At 40.2% G+C, this 23,590-nt stretch overlaps 1 protein-coding gene across 3 annotated transcripts in view; it reads right to left on the bottom strand.

Moving 5' to 3' along the window:
• Positions 1–14,184, bottom strand: part of RGS17 (regulator of G protein signaling 17) — a 71,111-nt gene extending 56,927 nt beyond the window's left edge. The window contains exon 1 of one of the 3 annotated variants that reach the window (XM_086877299.1): positions 13,893–14,184. The gene's annotated coding sequence lies outside the window, so the exon portion shown is untranslated. Of the gene's footprint in view, positions 1–13,888 lie in introns of all 3 variants that reach the window. The other 2 variants (XM_086877300.1, XM_086877298.1) reach the window with 2 other exon arrangements.
• Between the last annotated feature and the right edge of the window lie 9,406 nt (positions 14,185–23,590).

The following is a 23,590-nucleotide window of genomic DNA, read 5'->3' on the forward strand; positions in this document are numbered from 1 at the left end:
ATCTAATAATCAAAAGCTATTTGAAATCAGCATATATTTTTAAAAGTGACTCTAATACATTTATTTTTCAGCATCCATCTCTGCTATTACATATTTCCAGACTTTATCACTGTAGCCTTTAATTCACCTGTTCTTTACTAATTTCCTAGCATCCAGATCCATGTTACACTCAGTACCCTTCACTATCTACTGAGATTTAAGTCTCACTGTCTATTATACCTGTTTTCTGGCCCTTCAGACTTTAAAGGTCCTTTTCAACTTCTCTGTGTTCTCACAGTCTGTGCTGGTTATTACTTCTGCTCTTGAGATTTGTCCCTTCACCTAGAACATCTGGATAGCCAGTTCTGAGGTGTACACACTCTAAAATTGTCTGTCCCTGTCAACAATTCAGACTTCCTGCTCACCAAGTTCAGCAGTTCTTGCCTCAGGATGTAAGCAAGGAAACAGCTGGAGAGCCAGGGGCAAAAATCTCACAATGAATATAAATGTGCCATAAAAAGTTCTTTAGATCTTATGGAAAAGCTGCATGGAAAGCTATGAAACACCACTTAGCATCTCAATAGAAGATTCATCCCAGTTACTGAATAGGATAAACTTCTGTTCTCTGTGGAGCTGACTCAAGCACTTCTTCCTTCAGGGAATTTTTCTAGCTTTGTGCAAAGAACTAGTGAGAATTAAATTGAACCACCTGCATGTCTGGTCACAAAGTAAGATTTTGCAGATTTTTCTGCTAGGGTGAATGCCTGTGTTCATGTTTATTGTTTCATTGCAGGGAAATGCAGGAAGGAGTATTGCCTTACAATTACTGGTTTGGACTAACCTGTGTCCTCACTGGGGCAGAGCTGTAGGCAAGAATGGTGATATTTTCATGGAGAATATTTTTAAATGCTTCTCAACGACAATCTGAATGTCTCAAAACCCCTGGAAGTTTCTTTGGCTTCACTTTAACTTACAGCATTATTGTTACAATTGTGCTATGACCCATGACTTCTGGAGAAAGACTGACAGAAGGTTAGATATCCTTGCCAGCAGTATTCTGTTTAAATTCACACCTGAAATTTTCTTTTGGGGGAGATGCAGATTAGAGTCCTAGCAAGAATAAGCATGTGCTGAGGAACCCTTCGCTCTCTGGGGAACAAGATGACAAGATTGCTTGTGCCTGTGTGAAGATTAGTTGTGCCTGGGTGTGTGGCATCACAACAGCAGCAGGGCCAGGGAGGCTCAGGCACTCATGGGATGTGCAGTTCCAGATGGATCCACTGGACACTCAAAAGGTAAGAGCTAATCTTGGGCAGCCAGGCCATCTCAGTGCTGTCCCTACATGCTTGTTGGGAGTCTCTGAGCTCCATACTGCCTTTAATAAAAGTTTGTGCATTCCTACAACCTCGGAATGGCTGCTCCTACTGACCAGGGAACAGCTTTCTGACACACCTAGATAACACACGTGGTACATGTTGCCTGCTGGTATTTCATCCATGCAACATCTCAGGAAGGAGATGTGGATGGAAATGTTTTCAATGTGCTAAAAGCGCTGACCTTTCTATTTCCATTATACATCACTCAGAAGCAGTGACCAGGCATTCAAAATCTGAGTCTGAAAGCCAAATTTAGACATTTTCTGAATGGTTTTATTTTTGTTTGAACTATACAGTTATTTTTAAATAAAAAAAGTAAACTGAATGTTGTAATTGCGGGAGAGCGTGGGAGGCAAAGCTGCCTGCTGATCACATTAAATGTTTGATCCTTATTCAGCCACCAAAGGCTTGGGTGCAGCCAAATTTGTTTTTCTAGTGAAGTGCCTGTCCTGAGATAGTGCTGTTTTTCACAGTGCATAGTAACAGGTAGAACGTTAACAAGTGGAATAAAGGATACAGCGTGGTTATTGTCAGTTCAAACCTCTCCTTGGCTCTAAAATCAAATTTTTAGATGTGACTCTGAAACCCTCATAAAGAAGAATGATCAGTTTCCATTCAAGTCTGTAAGTGGGTCAACATGACAGAACTGAAGTCTGAGAACAATCATTAACAATCACCAATTCATCTTAGTGGCCTGGATTCTTCATTTCCTTGACAAATGTTTAATTTTCTCTTGTGATCTGACTTTTCTTTAGAAGGTGAGTCATGCACAACAAATCAAAATCATGACATTTTTGTTTGTCCTGTGCAATCTCATGTAGGTGAACCAATGCATTTGCAACACAGTTGCTATTGCTGGAACCCTCCTCTTCTAGACTAGTACATGTCTACACTAAAATTTTACATCTTTATCCAGTTCCACAGGATACTAGCACTGAGAAACACTTTTAAGTAACATACAGAAGAGTTTCCTGAAAGAAGAGCTGTTTTGTCTGAAAAGAGAAATTATATTATACTAATACTGGAGCTATTTTGTATCCAAATCAACATGGAAATGAATTTTGATGATGGACCAAAAAAAAAAAAAAAAAAAAAAAAAAAGACCCTTTAGGTTGCCCCAAAGTTTATGTAGGTATGTAGGTGAATCTTTTCTTATACACATGACCTTATGTGCTTTGCTGCCATTATTCACAGTGAGGATCGTACTGGGTCACACAGCAGTGAAATTCAAGCAGCACACTTCTAAGATTTCTTCAGGTGTAAGGTGCACTTTGAATACTCGTCATCAAGGGATCCCCTCTATATAAACAGGAGAGAATGCTCATGGAGCAGTCACACAGGATTATTGTCTTCCTACTCTGGGGAGCTTCACAGATGAGTTATAAAGGGAAAAGGCTGGAGGAGAGGTTCTGTGATTGGGAGGAGAGCTGGTGCTGGGATATTTGAGCCCCCTTGTTTCACAAGATATGGATTCTGTATTCTGAGTGTTCTCTTAATTTTTTTCATGTCCTAATGATCTAAAGAAAATTTCTGGGACAAATGTTTAAAGGGGAGGGATATGAATCTGTCAGGTGAACAAATGGAAGGGAGGAAGAATAATTTTAATATGGATCATTGCACAAGAGCAAATGGAGAATAAGCAGTCTTTGAGTGAATGTGGCTGGAAATGAGAAAAAGATTTTCAACAGGAGATCTGGAACAGCCTCTGGGTAAGAAACAAAAAACCCCCCAAACCCAAACCAACTACAAGACAAAACAAAAAACTTCCTGCTCTTAATATCAACTTGATCAAGAGAACGAAAGAAAAAGTAAGGACTGGTTGATGGAAGCAGACAGAGTTTAGGATTAAATTATCCAGGGTTTTTCCCTCATCATATGCTCTTATTTTCCAATGTTCCTAAAGTTGCTACTGTGGTACCTGCTGGAATCAGCCTAAACCCAGAGTGCTGCTGGACACACACTGCCTGCCTGGTTCAAAAGCAACTGATTTCCTTGGCACCCTGCCGGACACACTCTCAACCTCAGAGGACAGGACTGTAGCATTTAAATTTAAAACAGTATCTCACCTAAACAGCTTAGGGTTTCATGTAGAAACAAACCAACTAAAAACATAAGTCTGCTGTGTGAACAGTGTGCAGTTTGAAAACATAAAACACTCTTTTTGGGTAATTCCAGACAGTACCTCACCAAATATTAGGCAGTCAAAATCAAGGTGTCTCTGGCATTCAGTCCCCTTGTTGTGTATGAACTCACTGTCCATCAGAGCAATTTCTGCTTAACAGAGCCTAAACAGAGCCTTACAGTCCTATGTTTGAAAAGTGAATGATGACCAGCATTGCGTGTAAGAATAGTTTCTGCCATAGAACTACATTCAATTTAATGAAAAAATGCCTTGAACATTAATAGCAATTCAATTATTTGGAGTCTTAAAACCCCTATGAACTGTCTCCCATCTGTAGCTGGATCTGCAATAAATTATGCCTTCCAATAAATTTAGTCTTCTTACATTAAACCTCTTATATAAAGACCATATTTTCTTAAATTCAAGGAGACCTCTCCCCCATCTTTCAAGGGACATACAGTAACTTACTTATTTTCTTCACAAAACAAACTAAATTGCATTTACTTGGGCCATCAGCATACTTCATGGGAAATTTACTGGAGAAGCTGATTGGTGGTAACTCATGCCACATCCCATGGGTGTGTCCCCTCACAGCGATAACCAGGAGACAATTAATTCAAAGTATCTGAGGCTAACTTACAAAGAAATAGATATATAAACATATATAAAATATATGCTGACATGGACTGAGTGAAGCATCTCCCCTAGCTCTGATTGCATCCAAGACTGAAGTGTTGTTAAAATTCAGAGTAATTTGGAGTTAGAAATTGTATGCTACCTTCATTATTAGAATTAGGTATGCATTGACTAGTTAGTCCACTCTCTTTTGTTACCTGTAAAAATAATTTATTGTATTATAACTGTGACATTACAGGGACTTATGTCACGAAAACAATCAAGCTAAAATTAATGTGCATAGATTTTTTTTAATGTGTGATTTGGTAAAGCTAGGGCAGGTGTTACTCTGTTATGAACAGGACTGAGTTGACTACACTGAAGGCATTTTATGAGGACAGATCTAGAGGTAGCAGTTTAATGGATCCCCCAAATCCCATATCTTTCTAAAGAACTGATGAGCTGAAAGTTATGGGATACATATATGCAGAAGGTACCCCATGCTATTTGCAATATGCTTCCATTTTCTCTTTTTCATTTTTTAAATGCAGGTCTACATTGCTCAACCAACCAAAGTCTTCATGTTTTAGCAGTGTTTTGCTTACTGATCTTTTTTTTTTTTTTCCTGACATGCCCCTAATTAATATTTTTCATATTCATATTCAGATTACATATTCAAAGGAGCATATTGGAGAGGTTTTACCCTGGTCATCTTCAAATGAGTAGGAATACTTGATCAGAAAGACTAATTTCTTATTCAGCTTCAAATTCACATTTTTGTCCTGGAAATTGTGTGGATTTAGAGATTTTCTGGATCTTAAGGTCTCTCTGATGCTTATATATGAGCATTACTTTGGTAATAGGGAAGCTGGAGTGGAAGACAAGATTCTTCATGTTAGATTTTAACCCTTGAAATCAGCAAGAATTTTGCCCTGTATGTTTAATTTCTGCATCTGCCACTATTCTACTGTGTGATCCTCTAATTGCTTAATCTGCATTTCTGTTCTGTGAAAAGCAGTACTGCTGTCTTAGCATGCAAAGGTTGCTTGAAAAGTGAGCTTGTAGAAAAGACAGCATGATGGAATGATTAAGAAGCACTTATTAGGTCTAAACCCCAAAAATCTGGAAGGACCAGAACAGTTTTTTCATAATGTGTTCTTTATTTACTCTTAGTGCTTGCTAAATTGCTTGATTCTCAGAATGATAATAATATGATGAGTAGTCACCTCCTCTTTCACTATTTTCCTCTTTCTGGATTCTCTATTTTCTTGAAAGTTCCTGAAATGTCACATTGTATGAAACCAGGACACTGTATTTACCACAGCTTTATATGCCTGACCAAGAAAAATGCTCAGCAGAAGTAAGGCCATACAAGACATATAATTTTCCTATTACCTCATGCAAGTACAGATATGAGCCACTCACCTTTTCTAAACTTTACACTTTCTTTAAAAATATGTCCAAATAATTCTCTCTCCTGCTATGTGTGAAAAAAAAATTAATACTGAATATAAACCATAGACTGTGTGTCCCACACGCTTGATAGACTATTAATAGCAATAAACACATGAAGGACTTGAGTGAACTCAGTACAGTTAAAGCCATTCTATTAATATTTTATATCAGATTGCCAAATTGCTGGTATTGTCAATATAAATATGTTGACTTCTGTTAGTGAACACAACATTGTGATTCTAGAATAAACATGGTAAAAGTCAACATGCTAAACATTAAATGTATTAAAAGCTGATAAATCTTGGTCTGAAATTAAACATGGGGAATAACTATTAAGCAGGTGTGTTACTAACTGGATCCTTCAAGCAAATGTTCATTTATACAACCTGACAACCTATCCCTCTGTTGTTAACAAAATAGAAAGAACCATAAAAACCTGCAGTGCTCTTGTTTGTGGTAGGCGAATATCAAGGGAACAACATAAGCTAACAAAAAACAAGTCACTGACTTGAGATGATCTGGATCCACCATTAAGTAAATCTCAGCAAAAACAGTTTCCTTTGGTTAATATCATTAACCATAATATTCCTGAGAAGAAAGAATGCAGGCCAAAAGCAGAGGCCTTCCTGAAGAGAAGTGATGTGTATGTACTGGAAAGAAACAGTTCCCGGGCTTGTTCTCTAACTCTAAGGCTTAATGGCCAATTTAGTTTCACTCATACGATTAGTGACCTGCTCTGCAAACCAGGAGAATCTCATATTTATTGGGAATGATCCCTGGAATGTGGTAACCTCCCAGTCAGGTCTGGGACCATTCTAAGAGCTCATTACATAGACAATCAAGTTCTGGTGCAAAAGCTCAGGTTTATGTCAGTTTGCAGAGAAAAATCCCAGTACTCTTAACAAAAACGGAGAGTCTTGGCAACTAAAAGAAGCACTCAGTGCAATCCTGCACCCACAGGAGTTGTACTACCTTGGCTACATAAAGCCAAAATCTTGGACAGCCACATGAATGCCAGGTTACTTCTGTATTTCAGCACTGACTGCTACTGAAGCAACAGCTGTGATTTCTTTAGATGGTTACTGATCAATTGAAGCAGGTTAAGAAGAGCCAAGACAATGGCTGAAGAAGTACAGAACATATTTGGTAGTAAATGTCTTCAGGAGCCATTTAGGTTAAAACCAGAAAAATTTCAGGAGTGTATTTCTCAGGATACAAGACAACACACACACAGCAGAGGTAAAATAAGGTAACTTTCTTGCTAGTGCTGCTTTAACTAGATTTTTCAAATGTCTCAACTTTGTCAGCTACTTCCATCCTAGACTGCAATTAGCAGTGTAGGCATAGGCTTTGAGACAGATGCTGGATATGGGATGGTCCTTCTGCAGAGAGACTGAAGACAAATCCAATAAACAGATTTCTGTATTCTGAACCACTGACCAGTGTCCAGTCCTACATGAGCTATCGACTCAAAGCTGCTGCCTTCATAACTTTATGGTTTATGAAGCAGCTGCATTCACTCTGTCCTTTCAAGATTCTCACCACATGAGTACTTATTTCTTTTGTGGTTGCTCTGTGACTTAATTTTACATATCAAATAATCAAAAATTTGAAAACAGCCTTGTCTATTCTGGTCAGCACAATGCTTACCATACAGCTGAGATTCTGTTTATTAACATCATCTGGGGTTTTTACATTGTGAGGCTCAGCAAATGTTTATAAAAATACCTGGAAAATATAATACTTGTAATAGGGGAAAAAATTCTACACATTAGATTCCAGTTACCAGGTTATCAGATATATCAAACTGTATCAGTTAGATTATCAGACCATTATAAGACAACAGCATTACAACACAGAAGATATATTTTTAATATATTTTTAAACCATTCTACATGATTTAAAAAACAACTTTACATCTCACTCTTCCCAAAACCATCTTGAAAGCTATCTGATTAATATTTTAGGACTTTGTAATTTCTGAAGATAATAAGACTTGGAAATAAAAGTACCTTTTGGACACTGAGTAATTAGGATGACACTTCCCACCTACATTCATTAAATCAAGGCTACTTGTGAAGCTCTTGTACAGGAAGTTATTATTCACTGTTCTCAATTTTCATATGATGCAAATCATTGAGAGAGCAGAATCTACACTACCCAAAGGTCTGGTGCAGTGTGAATATCAGAGAGCATGTGCTGTCTGCAGTACTGTCAAAATAAGGCAGATTGGAAAAGAAATTCTTTACTTCAGAAGGTTGTTCCCATTAAGCAAGCCATAAACAGTAACAATGGTATTAAAAATTTACCATACATTTCTTCACTGTGTGGCTAGTGAGGCACTGGAACAGGCTGCCCCGAGAAGATGGGGATGTCCCATCCTTGGAAGTGTTCAAGGTCAGGTTGGATGGGCCTTTTGAACAACTCAGTCTAGTGGAAGTTGTCCCAGACCACAGCAAGAGGAATTGCAACTAAAACATATGTAAGGGTCCTTCCAGCCCAGACACTCTACAACTTCCCTCTAATTTAAGCTTCTAGGAGACCAGCATATATGTGGTGATACTAATCAGGCAGTGGTACTGTGAGAAATGCCAGGACTTCCTGCAGCTCCTTGTCACAGCTGCGACGTGCCTAGGACACGCTGCCTCTAAGAGTGCTCATTGTTCTGAGGTCTCTCTCTTGAAAGCTGTCTGAGATACAGTATCAGAGAAACACAGAATCACGGAGTGGTTTGGGTTGGAACAGACCTTAAATATCATCTAGTTCCATCCCCCCTGCCAGGTTGCTCAAAGCCATGTCCAACCTGGTCTTGGAAGCAGGTATAAAAGTGCTGTGCTGAGGACAGCATGACAGCCTTCATCCATGCTTCCTGGGGTTTAATTGCTTTCTCTCACAGGATTATTTTACTTTAACTGACATGAGTTGCTGATAAATAAAGACATTGTTACAGCACACCACAGCACAGCAAAACATAGTACACCAAAACTGCCCAAACCATATTCAGACTTCCTAAAAAAAAAAAAAAAAAAAAAAGACCTTAAGTCTTGCTTGGACTTGAACTTAGCGAGGTGGCATAATGAATTATATCAGGGATCTGAGACAGAGTGGCTGTGTCCTTTAAAGGCAGCACTACAGTGACATTCTCTCTGTTAGCCTGTATGTACAGAGATGGGCTATATACAGTGGTTCAGCTTGTGATCTCTCATATTTCAGCAAGCACAGAGCTGGCATCACTGGAGAGAGCAGCCAAACTACTTTAAATGAAGCTGCTTTGGTAGCAGAGGCTGCATAGCTGTGTTAATGCATCACTGTCCAATTTACCCCTTCCTTCCTGAAGAGCCTAGGCTAGATATATACTGGTTTTCTATGCAGAAAGATTATGCAGCACAGATGCAGTGTTTAAGGTGTGTGCATGTTTTTAATGCTTGGCTGTTAGATTTAAGATTTTATTAAATTTTCTTTCTGTTCTATCTCCCTACCTGTAATTTTCCACATACATTCTATTTAGGTATTTACTGATTTCTAAGAACTTGCTGCCATTTGCTTACAAAGTAAATAATGTATGAAAATTTCTATTGTATGGAAGTTCAGATGCATTTCATTTATATTTTATAAGCAAAGAAATTAAAGACAAAGCTATGATTCAAAATTTCTATGATGATATGATAGAATCAACCTTAAATTGAATAGAATACTTTTATTTAAGTCCAGATGCATTAATATACCAGAACAACACATTTAAATTGAGTTTAAATCTATCTTGCATCACTGGAGCAGCGCAAATCGGAGAAAGCACACTAGGGAATCAAGGCCTTATGTCAGTTTGGTCGAGGCACAGGTTACATGGTGGCTGGGCAGGAGGAGCAGAGCAGACCCTGAGTTCATCTGTTTGTGTGCTTTAAGCATTCCCCAAGGTCCCTGCTACAGTCACACCGCTTGGCTGCTTCCTCTGCGCGCACTACGGACAGCAGCGATGCCAAGGAAAACCTTTTGAGAGCAAATACCTGACTTCAAGTAGAGACACAAAATCTTCGTAGAAAACTTCTCTGAAATGGTTAACTTTCCAGAGAATCAGAGTGAGGCACGCAGGTAGCTCACTTCCTCAGACCCTCTGTAGCCAAGACCTGCAGAGGTGCCAAGGCTGAAGGGCTGAGCTGCTTTGGAGGGTTCAGTGGACCCCCAGGAGTCAGAGCAAAGCTACTAACACAACTCTACTCACAGCCTGTATAGCCACAGCCATTAGCTATGACCACCAATAGATAAACTTAATTACAACTTAATCTATTCATTTGTTTTTATGCCCTATGCACAAGCTTTTAATTAATTAATGGTATGGAAAGTTTGATTGCATTATTTCATTATAAAAACTACGTAGAACGAAGGGTATGTCAACAGGAATGCTAAATTTTGTGAAGGATTTAGTTTGTAATGAATTTTAGCTCAAGCCAATTAACACATGAATTTTATGTTCCTAGAAAACTCATCCTGTATTCACAGAATAAGCACTACTAGTATGATAGGGATTTATTTTTCACTAAAAATGCTGAAATCTCGGTATGAGTGCAAAATAAATCCCTGACATGATGAAGATATGATCAGGAGGGCACTAATGGAACTGTAATGAACATCTCTGTAAGAGTTAATGCTGTTTCACTTAGTACACTTCTGGTGTATTCATAAGGATCTCCATATGTTCATACTTAAAGGCATGCTTGTGAAGCATACAAGTAAGAAAGTGCTATTTAAAAGTACTAGGATTGTAAAATTTATTTAAGATAATGTGTTTTTAGTGAACAGAAATGTATATACCTGATATATATAACTACATATTCATACGTTTTGCTACAGGTACACACACAGACACATATATGCTGCTTGTAAGTGGAAAATCTGACTGGGTAAGTCTGCGACTGGCTGAAATTCCACCTATCCTGTCTCCATAACGATACCATTCAGCCTCTCCTTCTTTTAGTCTTTTGGAAGGTTTTATCCCAGGTTTCCAGCATTTTATTTTTTGTGAAGAATTTCACAACTCAGGGGTTTCTACCCTTCTCTACTTCATCTCATTCTGCTGTGGATTGTGTTGCTCCAAGTTGTGTCTGCTGCCAAATTAAAACTGTGAGAACTTCTGTGTCTTTGGGTCCAGGTTGTGCTTTTGTAGCTCTCTGATCTCTTACTCCTTTAATATTCTTATGACAAAATCAAAAGAGGGTCTACCACTGAGAGCAAGGAAGTATTCTGCAATGTTGGTCTGATCGATACCTCCTCAAGCAGGACTAAACTCAGGAGTATCCTTCTGAAGAAGAATTTGTGTTATAGCTCCTTAAAAATCAGCCACATTTTATGGCACATTTAAACTTTCCCTTTGAAACTGTGCATGTTGTTCAACATGCACATCCTTATAATGAACATTACACAGAACAATTAGAAAACGATGCTACTTCAAATAGACAGAGTTTATATATATATATATGTATATCTGCACATATATATATATTTATATATATAATGTATGCATGTATGTATGTATATGTCTCCTGACATACAGCTTGCATTTTGTATTTAATATAGTTGTTAAAAAATAAGAATTGCAGTTAAGAATAAAATATTTCATCTTCTTTTCAGGGTAGGTAGAAAACTGCATTGGGATAGGGAATTTTTCACCAAGATGTCAGTCAGATTTCAGTTCAAATCAATAGTGCAGGGAGTATTTTTCAACAGACATCTTCTCAGTAGCCTTCTTGAAGGGAGTTCATGGGTTCAGAGCAATTCTTTGTGCCTAAGTGTCCATGTTGCATAACAAGAAGTAGAATAACTATTCTTATCTGTAGATTTCAAGATAAAGACCGAGGGCTGAGTACAGCTTTAGCTCCTAGGCAGACCTCTCTCAGCTGTAGGTAAAATGAAATGAAGGGACCTGACCTGCCAGCGCTGTACCTGCTCTGGTTTGACAGGACACTCCTGGCACCTTACATAGACACAGTATCTGCCTCGTGTCACACATGAAAGCTAAAGGAGCACTGAGTGAAATTACCAGGCAGCAGGTTCATAGAAAACAAAAGGAAGTACTTTTTCACACAAATTGTAATTAAATTGTGGTGCTCATTGCCACAGAATGGGGTTGAGACCAAAGCATAAACAGATTTTTAAAAAGGGAGCAGGGAAACTCAAAGTTTATTAAAAATGATGGCCTGAGAGCAAACTCCAGTTCAAGAAATCCATGTTCTATGTGTTGCTGAAACTTGAAAGGATATGCCAGGAAAAGATCCCTGTATGCCAGTCCTGTTTCTTACGTTTTTCTCCCTTCAGCATCTGCTAATGACTGTAGTCAGAGCCAGGATATTGGACTAGATGTGCAACTCACTATAGCAATTTATTTGATCGTATTCTTTTAATTAAATTATGTTCTTATTTTGGCTACTTAAAAGGATCTAAGGCCTTGATGGAGAAAGGCATCTAAATGCCTTAATGCTCACGTTATTTCAGGGAGGCAAGTGCTTGTGTGCATCACAGCATTTGCGTCTTGGGCCATAAACTTACTGGGGTGGGGCTCACTCACCTTTTATTAGGACTTTTCTTTTTCTGGGTATGAGCTAGTATAAAAATACGTATTTGACAACAGTGATAACAGTGTGCAACACTGTTTCTCTATAAAGGTTAAATAGTTTGTTTGCGTAAATGGATTGTGCTACAGGTAAATTTCCCAGTTATTTATGTAAGGATGATGACACTAGCATCCACTGATGTGGAAAAGAATCAACTTCCTTTTTAGAACTCCCCACATTTGCAATGCATGAATATTACATTTGTAGGAAGTTGTTATATTTTTTTACCTGTTATCCATAATAGTATTACCAGCCAATACGTAACTTACTTATACTAACCCAGAAGGGTATTTCAGATTTCATCCATTTTGCAAAAGCATCTGGCCGCAAACCTATGACACACGTTGGTGAAAATCCAGATACAGAAATGAAGAAACCGAATACCGAAAACCATAAATTTCACCCCTGCTGTTTCTGAGCCTGACAGCACCAGTAAGGTTTCCTTCTAAATCAACAAGAAGGGATAGAGATGAACGTTAGGCTGGCAGCCGAGCAAGCGAGGCAACCTCGCCATTCTCAATTGCGGGCGGTTTCACCCCGAGCAGAGGCGCAGCGCTCGGCGGCTCTCCGGGCAGCGGCACATCCCCGCCGCAGCGAGCGCGGCTGCTCCCCGGCGGCGCGGGGAACCCCGCTCCGCTCGGGGCCGCGCCGCTGTCCCGCGCTGCTCGGAGCCGGGCACGGCGCACCGGGAGCATCCCTGCCCCGCCCGGCCACCTGCTCCTCCCGCCCGCCTCCCGCCGGCATTGCCGGGGAGGGGCGGGAAGGAGGCCGGGGCACGGGGATGGCGGTGCCGCAGGGTACGGCGGGCGGGGGAGGCTGGCTGCCGCCCGGGGCTCCCCGGCCGCGGCCCGGCCCGGCCCGCTGGGGCAGCCGAGAAAGGGGGCAGAGGGAGGGAAGGACGGGAAAGCAACTCCTCATCTTAGAGCAACGACTCGCCGTTTCACCCTCACCTTCCGCCGGCTCCTCAGATTGAAATAACAACAACAATAACAATAACGATAATATTAACAAAAATTACACCGCCTCCCCTCGCGCGAAGCAGACCCACGTTACGGGCAGGGGAAGGTCAAGAGGAAAGGCAGGAGGAGCGCTGCTTCCCTCCGATCCGGCGGCTGTCACACCGCCAGCCCGTGCCCCCGGCTTCCCCGGGGGCGGCCCAATCCCTCCCCTGCCCGGGCTGGGCAGCAGCGCCCGGCGCGGAGGATGCCCCGCGGCATCCCCAACACAACCGGGGGGCGGCGGAGGTGGGGGGCGCGGGTAGAGCCCGGCTACACCTCTCCCCACCCCTTTGTGCATCGTGGGCGCGCACACACACACACACACACACACACACACACACACACACACACACACGCATACACACACACACACGCATACACACTCTCCACCTTGCAACCTCGGCGCCGAAGCCGCCCGTTGTTACACACGCACACAGGCACCCTTACACACAGCTTGTCCCCCCGGTGAATACATTTTCTGTTGCACTCTACTGCCTGCCATCCATCCATCCATCCATCCATCCGTCCGTCCGTCCATCCATCCATCCATCCATCCATCCTCTGGTCTCCCTCCTTCCTTTTCCTCTTCCTCCCCCCCCCATCCCTCCCTTTGGTCGGTGTGGTTTTCCCCACACACACACACACACACACACACACACACCCTTCGCATCACTATCAAGCAGACATTTTGGTGCCGTTTATCACGGTGCAGGCTGAAATAAGCGCGGAGCTCCTTACCCACCCCCGCCCGGCTGCGTGCAGTTGGCGCTGAGCGATCCCGGCAAGGGCTGCTGCGGCTCGTCCCCTAGCGCAGCTGCTTCGCTGCCATCCGCCCAACTTCAGCACCCAGCCGGCGGGGAGAGGGAGGGAGGGAGGGAGGCGGCGGCAGGCAGGCGGGCAGGCAGGGAGGGAGGCAGGCAGGGAGGGGGGCAGAGAGAGAGAGGGAGGGAGGGAGGGAGGGAGGGAGGGCGGCGGAGAGGAAGGAAGGGAGGGCGGGAGGGTGCGAGGAGCGGCGCGGAGCAGGGAGCCCCCGCACATGCGCTCTGCCAGCGGCGGCAGCGGGAGTTCCCCCGGCCCGGCCCGGCCCGGCCCCGGCGGGTGAGGCCCGGCCCGGCCCGGCCCGGCCCGCAGCAGCGCTCGCTTGCCCCGGAATGCTCGGCCGGGCGGCAGTGAGGGTGGCAGGGACGCTCCCCGGGCTGGCAGGGGCGGGGGGCTCCGGTAGCCCCGCTCCGGGGCTGGCAGCGTGTGGCGGCGGCAGCGACACGCCGCCGTGCTGAGGAGTGAAGCGCTGCAGGTGCTGGGCTGAGGACTCGCTTTTGCTTTGGTCCCCTCAGCGGTATGTCCGAGTAGATTTAAAAAAATAAAAAGGCGCATAAACCGCTGTCTTCGTTCTCCTCTGAAGCCAACGGAGAGGCGGGGATTCAGTGGCCAAGTAACTTTTTGATGTTGGGCGCCTGAAGAACAATTTCTGAATAAAGAACCAGAGTGGATCTGCACGGATCTGTTGGTGCCAACCATGAGAATCAATACCGGGATGCTCTGAAAATCTGACTGTGAATCCTGAATCTTGCCAGGTCGTGCCGGTTAGTTTGACCCATCTTTGCAAACTCCAGTTTCCAAATTTTGGCTCAATAAAGAATGTTGTTTAACTTTCCTTCTGCACCTTAGAAATCTGGAGTCTGATAAGCCTCCAGGTAATACTACTGGAAAAAATACATATCTGGCATCTGGATCCTGTCAAATCATGCCGTGAATCCAGAAATGTTAATATCTCAGGAGAGGACGCACTACATTTACCACTTCACTAAAACAGTCTGGCAAGATGGTACAAAAAGGCACAAGACTGCACTAAGGTGCTTCTGTGGCTTGGCATTCATATATATCAATTCTCTTTGCAAAAGTGGTCAGCACTCCTTTGTATCCCATCTAGAGCCCAAAGTGTAGTGCTACAAAACCTGAAGCCAAAATCACACGTGTGTTAGTAGGGCTGAAATGAAAAGGATGGAAAGCAGTCCAGAAGGGCTGGCTTGCATGAGAGCTGTAAGAGCATAGGCACGTCAAAACCAGCTCAGCTCTCGGAATCTGTATTCAAAACACAACTAATTTAAAACGTGACAGGAGCAGCCATGGTTTTCTTGCTTACTTTTTGTCTTCTGGAATAGAGGCTTCAAATTCTGAATCTCACAGGGATTAAAGTCAGTGTAAATCTCCCTGAAAGTCTCTTCCCATAAAACCATGACTTCTCTTTTCTTCTGATCTTGATCCTTGTGAAGAAAAAGTCCTTGAACTGGGAGCCGTAGCTCTGCCTGATTACCAAAGGTTATTGGCATGGCAATTTGGTAGTCTTTATGGAAATCTAAGTTATATTCCCTAACTCTAGGAACAGTGCTCAAAAGAGTATTTTAAAGGATAAAACATATCTCCGAAGCATTAACAGTGCAATTAAGTGCAATGCTTAAAATATTTCTTGAGTATCTTTCCACAGCTTTAAAGAGAACCAGTGCTGTTCTAAGGCCTCAATTAGGAAAAAACTCCATATTTAGGAAATAATCTAAAGACTTTTTTGACTTTAAACTCATATGTTGAAGCTTAATGACTTCACAGTAAAGACTGTGAGCCTTCATACCTGCTTAATAATAGCAAGACAGCTCCACTCTGACAAAAACTATGAAACCAATCAAAGCAAGCATCTTCTCTTACAGATTTAGTAGCTACCTAGAGATGTTCAACTTAAAAGGGAGACAGTAATGGGAGACTGAGTAATGGGTAGGATTGAAGGAAAATGATTTTATCCAAATATCAGGAAAATGCCAAATCCTACAAGTTTGAAAATGCTGTGCTTAAAATTTGAAATTAATAAAAGACTTCTGCATTTTATTACTCTCTTAGTGTTTCCCACAGCTCTGAACAAGCCCAGCCATTCCTATTTACCATAGTTTCCTTCACTGAAGCCATTCCTTGTTGTTGCTTGAACTCCTGTTTATAAACCCACTTCCTTTCAATAGCTGTTCAGCTGCTCTGTTCTGGCCACTGCCTAATCCTTGTGCCTATTTTAGAGCCTTGCAATTGCTCTCAATGACTTTTTCTTCCAGGCCTGTCTATCCTCTCTCCCTGGTTTATGGGTTTTGTTCCATGCTTCTTTGCATTTCTTAATCCAAATGGTTTCCTTAATACCTTTTTTTTTTTTTTTTTGCAACCTGTTTGGATTATTTTTCCAAAGAATTGTCACTGTCTTTTTAAAAAAGAGGGAAATCGATGGAGAAATATATTATAAAATAACGTGTGAAAATCTATAACATGTACTTGAGAAGGTCTTCTGGAACAAGGAGTCCAAATAAATCTAATAAAATCATTTTACTTCAACATTGTAAGGTTAAATGTCTGTAGAATTCCTTTTGAATTTAATGGGCCTGAAGCTAGATTCTTTATTTTCCAGTCCTAAGTCTACACTACTGTTAGGTGACTATATAATTTCAGTCAACTTCATATTGTACCTGTAGAAATCCAGGCATTTAAAACTTGTCGTGGTCATGAACGCTTCAAGATTACAGTCTTGTAATACAAAGTCTTGAAAATACAAAATAGTATTCCCTGCATATCTTCAACATAAAAGAAATCAAAGGCTAACATTAAAACAACTCAGTAGTTGAAGACCTAATATTGATCATAAAGTCATGATCTTTTGTGGCCCCAGCATGACTTAAATGTGATACAAAATGAAATATGTAAAATGTGTTTGAAACACAGATAATATACATATTTTTTCTCTGTAAGCAGCAGGACTGTAACAGCTTAAAGACACTTAGATTTGTAGAATCAGATGTGAAATGGGTCAGAAAAATGTCCTGCAGTTACAGAGAAGTATTTATGTGTATTTATGGTCTACTTCATGCAGAAAAAAAAAAATGGATCTTGAATCCTTCTTAGCCATTTCTGTGAAGTACTATGGTTCTTTTTCAGACATAGGTTTTTTCTATAACTATCAGGCTGTCTAAAGCTGCTTGACACTATTAAGATGCATTTAAAGAATTAAATAGACCGTTCTGTGCTGCTATGTATAAAACCAGGAGAATGAAACAAAAAAAGAAAAAGAACAACCACCAACCCCCACAACTAACTCTTCTTTGTCCCAAAGCAAAGGAGTTGAAGAAATAATCATCTTCAGTTGGCTCTTTGGATGGAAAGCTCGCTTGTAAATCTGATTAGAGCTACAGCATCTCAGTGGTAGGGAGATTTTTTTTTTCCAGTACCAGCAAATTGAGCAAACACAGAGTCTGCCTCTGAGAATCCACTTTCATATTTCCCCAAGCGACATTTATGATTTGGCTTGTTTGTATGCAGAAACAAAGGCTTCAGAAGTCCCCTTATTAAAGAACTGCTCTTTGCAGATGGCAGTGCCCTTGTAGCTTACTCAGAGCAAGATGCAGATATAATGGCATCTTGTATTGCAGCTGTTTCTGTTAACTTTGGCTGTGCAATCAGTGTTTCAAAGGCTGGTATTATGTGCCAAAAGCTACCAAAACCCAAAAGCCTGTTAAGTCAGAAGAAAAATGTCACTGCTACTAAACCAAACTGAACTATATCTTTAATGCTTGAGATTGCTTCATATGGGCTTGAGCTGGTGGTCTCTTGATCACAGCTCAGTGGTAAAGTGGTATCATTTTACCATTTCACCAAATATATTCTTCCATCGCAAGCGAGGCAAGGATTCCTAGCACCATTCCTAGAGCTAAATGTATTTCAGTCCTCTCCTTTAGCAGCCAGAGTGAATAGATTTTAAAATGTTTCCTTGTACAGAAGCAGGAGATGGAGATTTGCTTCAGTAACCAGGTGATCTCTGCAGCAAAACGTTTCTGGTCTTTAAGCAGCACTAAACAAAAAGGACCAATAGTAAGATTTTAAGATCCCACTTTTATCTCTCAAGAAATGACATTTCACATGAAGTATTTGGAACATGTCTGTTTATAGTGATTGATAATCCCAAGGTTATAAATCTCGACAAATTCACAATAAATTATCAAGATAATGGTTAAAAAATGACATGCTAGTTATTACTTAGCTCGCTGACCCACAAATTCTTTAATGTTTCTTTTTAATGTTGAGATCCACGGTATCATCTCTACCCTTTATAGTCATGGGATTATCATAATATTATGTCCCCAGAACTTTGTTTTTTATCAGTAAATAATTACTTTTAAAAATTGATCCTAAGTCAAGAAAGCCTTTAAGCACATGCTTGTTCTCAGGAAATGAAACATATAGAGATTTAGTGGTAATTCCATACTTAAGAATTTTTGTAAAAATAACACATTGATTGCTTTCTCAAGTAAAAGTTTATCATTTTTATTGTGTTTTACTTAGTTTATAATGCCATTTATTTCTTATGAGGATGAAATTGCAAACACTTGTTCTTTATATATTGTTTTTACTTAATTGGTCTACTTCATATTTCCATAAAAATCTTAGTCAAGCTGAAGCTAAGGGTCAGAGTGTAAATAACAGTGGTTAAAAAGTCCTAAATCCCGTCCACCTCATAGCACAAGAGTGCCTATAGGAGCTTATACTGCTGAAATTAAATATGGTATGGTTTGACTTAAAACCTCTGAGCATCTGAAACCACAGAATATGGGTGAATACAAACCTACCTCTTAAAAGAGGCAAATGTTTCAGGTGAAGAATTGTAACTAAATATAGAACAAGGTAGATGTGTTGCAATAAAATTGGTTTTCTTATTTATGAGTTTGGATGGTATCTGTTCTCTATTAGGAGTACAGGCAATGTGTTCAGTATAATGTGAATAAATGAATTTTTTGTCTAGTAATTAAGTGAGCCCATTTATTTTAATTTTTAATTTTGAAATTAATTTAATTCCTCTTCCAAAGTTGGTAGCAGCAGCAAGACTTAGGATTGGGAGCACATATAGGTGAACACCTGGGGGTCTCTGAGAGAATTAAGAACTTTTTTTCAAGGAGAAAAGCCATGATATATCATAGCAATGATTTATGTTATGGAAATAAAGGGTCATGGCATATCTTTAAAAATTGTTTAACATGAAACTTTTGAAATTCATGTGGGTTTAATCCTGTATATTTCTGCCTATGTTATGCAGCTGGTAGCAAGGCAGTGAGGGTCTGATCTGTGGCTGGGACTTTCCTCAGCACCCTGTAAGACAGGTTTTACAGTTCTCAGCCTCAGAAGTTTTATTATCCACTCGAAGGAGCAGGGTGAGCAGCTTCCTGTGTTATGGATGGTGTATCCCTTGCCAGTCATCCCCACTAGGTTTGACAGGAGTTTTTAAACTCAGCCTACCAGCTGAGTTTAAAATGTTGAGATTAAAAAGCTGAGTTCAGATGCCAACCAGCATCTGAAAGAGAGGCACCTGGCTCAGGTGCCAGTCACAGGCTGGTGCCAGGGTGTGTTCCCACCATCTCCAGACACATGGCATAGCCTTGGTTCCAGGCATCTGGGAAGTCTCCTGTGCTTATCATATGCAGCTGCACCCCTTAGTGCCGCAACCAGCGTTCAGCTTTGGTCCTTCTGCTGCCAGCCTTATTGGCTTCTGCAGTAAATGCCATATCCCATTGCAGAGGCATTTTTCTGTTCTTGATTCCCTCTTTGTCACTGCATATTGAAGAATCCTGCCAAATTCATATGGGTTTTAGTGGCTGGGAATCAGAATCTGACAGTAATTTGAAAAGATTCCTTACTGCAGTCTCGATACCTTCTTCCCCACTTCTTGGAGTAGCACCACAACCTCTGACTGCAGTTACAGTGGGTCCCACAGCAGTGGTGGGGATATCCTAGGGGACAAGCTTACATGAATGGATCCCTATTTGTGCTTCCCTGTGTGTCACAGCACAGCTGTCCTCTCCCTTCAAGCATCTGTTCGTCTGGCTTTGGGGTCAATGAAGAATTCAGATGAGAAAGTCTCCCCTGGCTGCCCTTCCTCTCGATCACCAAGAGATGGAGGCAGAGCTCTCCCTCTCCATGGCCTGGCCACCCTGCTCTACCTGTGCATTTAGAGCCCTTCATGTGGGGCAAATAATTTAATTATATGATTCAACACAGTAGATTGCTTCCAATACTTCTCCTTAGAGGATGTCAGATCTTTCTAATGGTGTTTTTATTTGCATGCAAACAACCATGTGGACACCATTCTCTGGTTAGTGCTTGCTCTTTCCTCTTTGTATAAGGTGCAATGTTTTTGAAGTAACATGGTATGCAACCACAGAGAGTCCACACAGGGTGACTTAGGTGAGTAATCTTAGCAGATGTAGCCAAGAGAATAGGCAAATATGATTAAATTATCCTTGTGGAGGATGCCTCATGCATTCTGTAGCATATCCTTTTGGGATATCCCCTCTTCAATCCAATAATAAATGGAAATAAGAACTTAATCCTCTGTCTTGTAAACACTAATACAAATACTTTCAGATAATGTAGGGTGTTTTAAGAACTTGAATATGAAGACTGACAAAAGTGATTGGAGCATTTTTATTAAACCAGAACAAATGGCCTCAAAATGTACTGCAAGGGCTTATTTTGCCTGACCACCACAAGAAAATGTGAAGTTCTTCTTGTGTCATTTTCTTAACTAATTGCTTCTGGCTATCTCTGATCACTGAATATTTGAAAAACAGTGGGGTGTCAAAATTTGTATATGATGCAAGAACAATGAACTGGCTACTGCCCTAGCCAGACAACTTTGAATTTGCATAACAAAAACCTAATTCTTTCTATTTGAAAGCAACCTTCTAATAAAAGTTATGAAAGCAAACTCCATTAGTCCTTAAAAATAAATTAATTTACCTTAAGATACAACCCACAGGTTAGCTAGCCAATTGCAGACTTTGTAGATGGTCATGGATTTGACCTGGTGAGAGGTCACAGGTAGAACAGAAATATGTTTTTCCACCTACTTGAGCTAGAGTAGTTTCAGTAAGTTCAATCCCCCTCACAGATGGGAAATGCCATGTGTAAGCACTGTGGCTTTCATTACAGTTATCAGCCAAAAAATTTGGACCTGCATTTTTTTGGGTTTTGTTCCTCCTCACTTTTTTCTTCTTTTTCCTTGGACTGAGAATAACTAGTAGTAAAGCCAATATAAAGCAGCTTTTGTCAAATCTCCACTAAAATAATGATTGCTTTTCTTCCAATTTAAGTCTTCTGCAGGATACTGAAAACTTAGTGACAATTTCCTGACCTCTGAAATGCTCTGCTGAAAATAAAGAGACAGTGTCCCTGATGGATTTTCTTGCATGATACATTTACTGTTTAGTCTGCAAAGAAATGGCTTTATCCAAAGGCTGAGAGATCAGGACAATTTTTACCTCAACACTCAGTGTTCTTCTCACAGAACAATAGAATAGTGTTGACCTGCAAGTGACATATGCAGCTGATCAGAGAATGGTACTTCTCAAACTTTCCTATTAAAGACCATTTAAAATTTTTTGAAAGATCTCAGTGCCTATGCAGTTTTGCTGCACTAAGCCCAAAATTAGCATAAATTCTGAATGCTTTTATACAGCTTGCTTTTCCCAATTTAGTTTCTTCTCTCAATTGCAGGTCTTAGCATATATAAGATGTGTTCCATTTCTTCTTTTCCCAGAGTCGCTTTGTATGGCAATCGCAAGCTGATAAATAGTGACTTATACCAAACTTTCCTTGCCCAGCATCACTGTTGTAAACTGCATCAGGTTTGTACTGATAGCATCCCTAATGCTTTTGGAAATTTGTTGAAAAATAGGGAATGGGTGTAAATCCAGTGATTTGTAAAGAATTAATTTGAAAATATGCTGGTTTGTGCAAAATGGCATTTTTATGGCTCCATTTGGACTTGTTTAGCTTTTTGGTTTTGTTATTACTCTTCCAATCTTATGGACCTCTGGCTTTATGACTGGAAGAGTGGAAACTGCGCTCTCACTAACAAGAAAAGGAAGTGGTCCTTTATTTCAGCTATGTATCATTTTTAATGATACAAAGTCCTGAAGACTTCATTCTTAATTTTTAAAATGATATTTTATATCCTAAACTTATGGTTCATTTAGAGGGTAAAGGAGAAAGGTGTTTTCTTGACTTGCAGAACCGAAAGCATTTATATTTGAGTATATCATAATTACAACACCAATCCAAATTATAAGAAGACTCATAAATTTGTCACCCAAATTTGTTACTGTGTTTCAATGAGCTGAGCCAACAGGCTTCATGAGGTTACTCTCATCCATGCTTATTTCTCATATATGGTTATTGTCTATCTGTCAAAACTCACTTCCCAAAGTAGACCCCTGCATTAATCTTTATTTATTTAAAGACTTTTAGATGGGTCTTTGTTTATTTAAAAATGATAAAGCAATTCTGAAGTTAAAACCAGACACCCATATCACCTCATTATTTCATTTTTAGCCTCCCTTCCTCAAAAATTTATTGTATTTATTTTCTTATTCTGTCACCCTTGTTTTGAATTTACATGTCACTTCTCTTAATCAAGATTCCATCGATATTTTATAATACATGTGCCTATGGCACTTTAAAAAAGAGAAAGAGCTGGCTACTGTATCAGTTGTTTAATATTGTGCAGTTTGATGAACCTAATCTATAAACATGACCCAATAACATTGTACAGAGAAATGTGAACTCATATTCTTTTTTTTTTCAAGAAAAATCACTGCAAGCTCCTAAAATTAAATCAACCAAAACCTTCCTTCCCTTTTGAAACTGTAAAATCTATTCTAGGGCATATTACTGTAAATCTTTAGAAGCTGTTTAACACAATCCAGAATGATACTGTGGTAAATTAGGTTTCATTATATCTTCTACAATAAAAGATAATTGATAAACTCTGGGAAATTTGTATGCAGTCAAAATCTGCTCACCAAGTTTCTTCATCTTGCCCACGATGAAAACTAATTTCTTTCAACTCTAGTTTGTCTCAAAACTGAGATAGAATTATAAACGTGCTGTGGATAGCATCACTGTTTGCAAGTCAAAAAAAATCAAGCTTTTTAAGATTAATGTTTTGTTTTGCAAATCTCTCTGAAGTCTAATAATTCAAAAAATTACATGTGGCTGATATTGCCCAATAAAATACTTTAGACACAAGAAGCAAGAGAAAAAAGAGTCTATTTGAGAATTTTATTTTTTTTTTTTTGGAGAGCAATTTTTGTCACAGCCCAGAAGGCAACAGACCAGACCTGAACAGCAAACTATGCCTGAAAAATGGACATTTAAAACTGGCACCCTTTAATCAAAAAGGAATGTTCCCAAGATATAATCAGCGCTACAGTGGAGGGAAAGCATCTGGAAATGTAGTTGAACTAAGGAATACTACAAAGAATTCCTAACCACCACTTTATGAATCAAATCAAAGGACATAAAATGAAATAACATCAAAGCACCAAAAACTCTAGGCCCTTTTTTAATACTGAACAACTGTTGTTTATG

This window comes from Cyanistes caeruleus, chromosome 2, assembly GCF_971803275.1.
Source record: "Cyanistes caeruleus chromosome 2, bCyaCae1.hap1.1, whole genome shotgun sequence".
In the NCBI taxonomy this organism is placed as follows: domain Eukaryota; kingdom Metazoa; phylum Chordata; class Aves; order Passeriformes; family Paridae; genus Cyanistes; species Cyanistes caeruleus.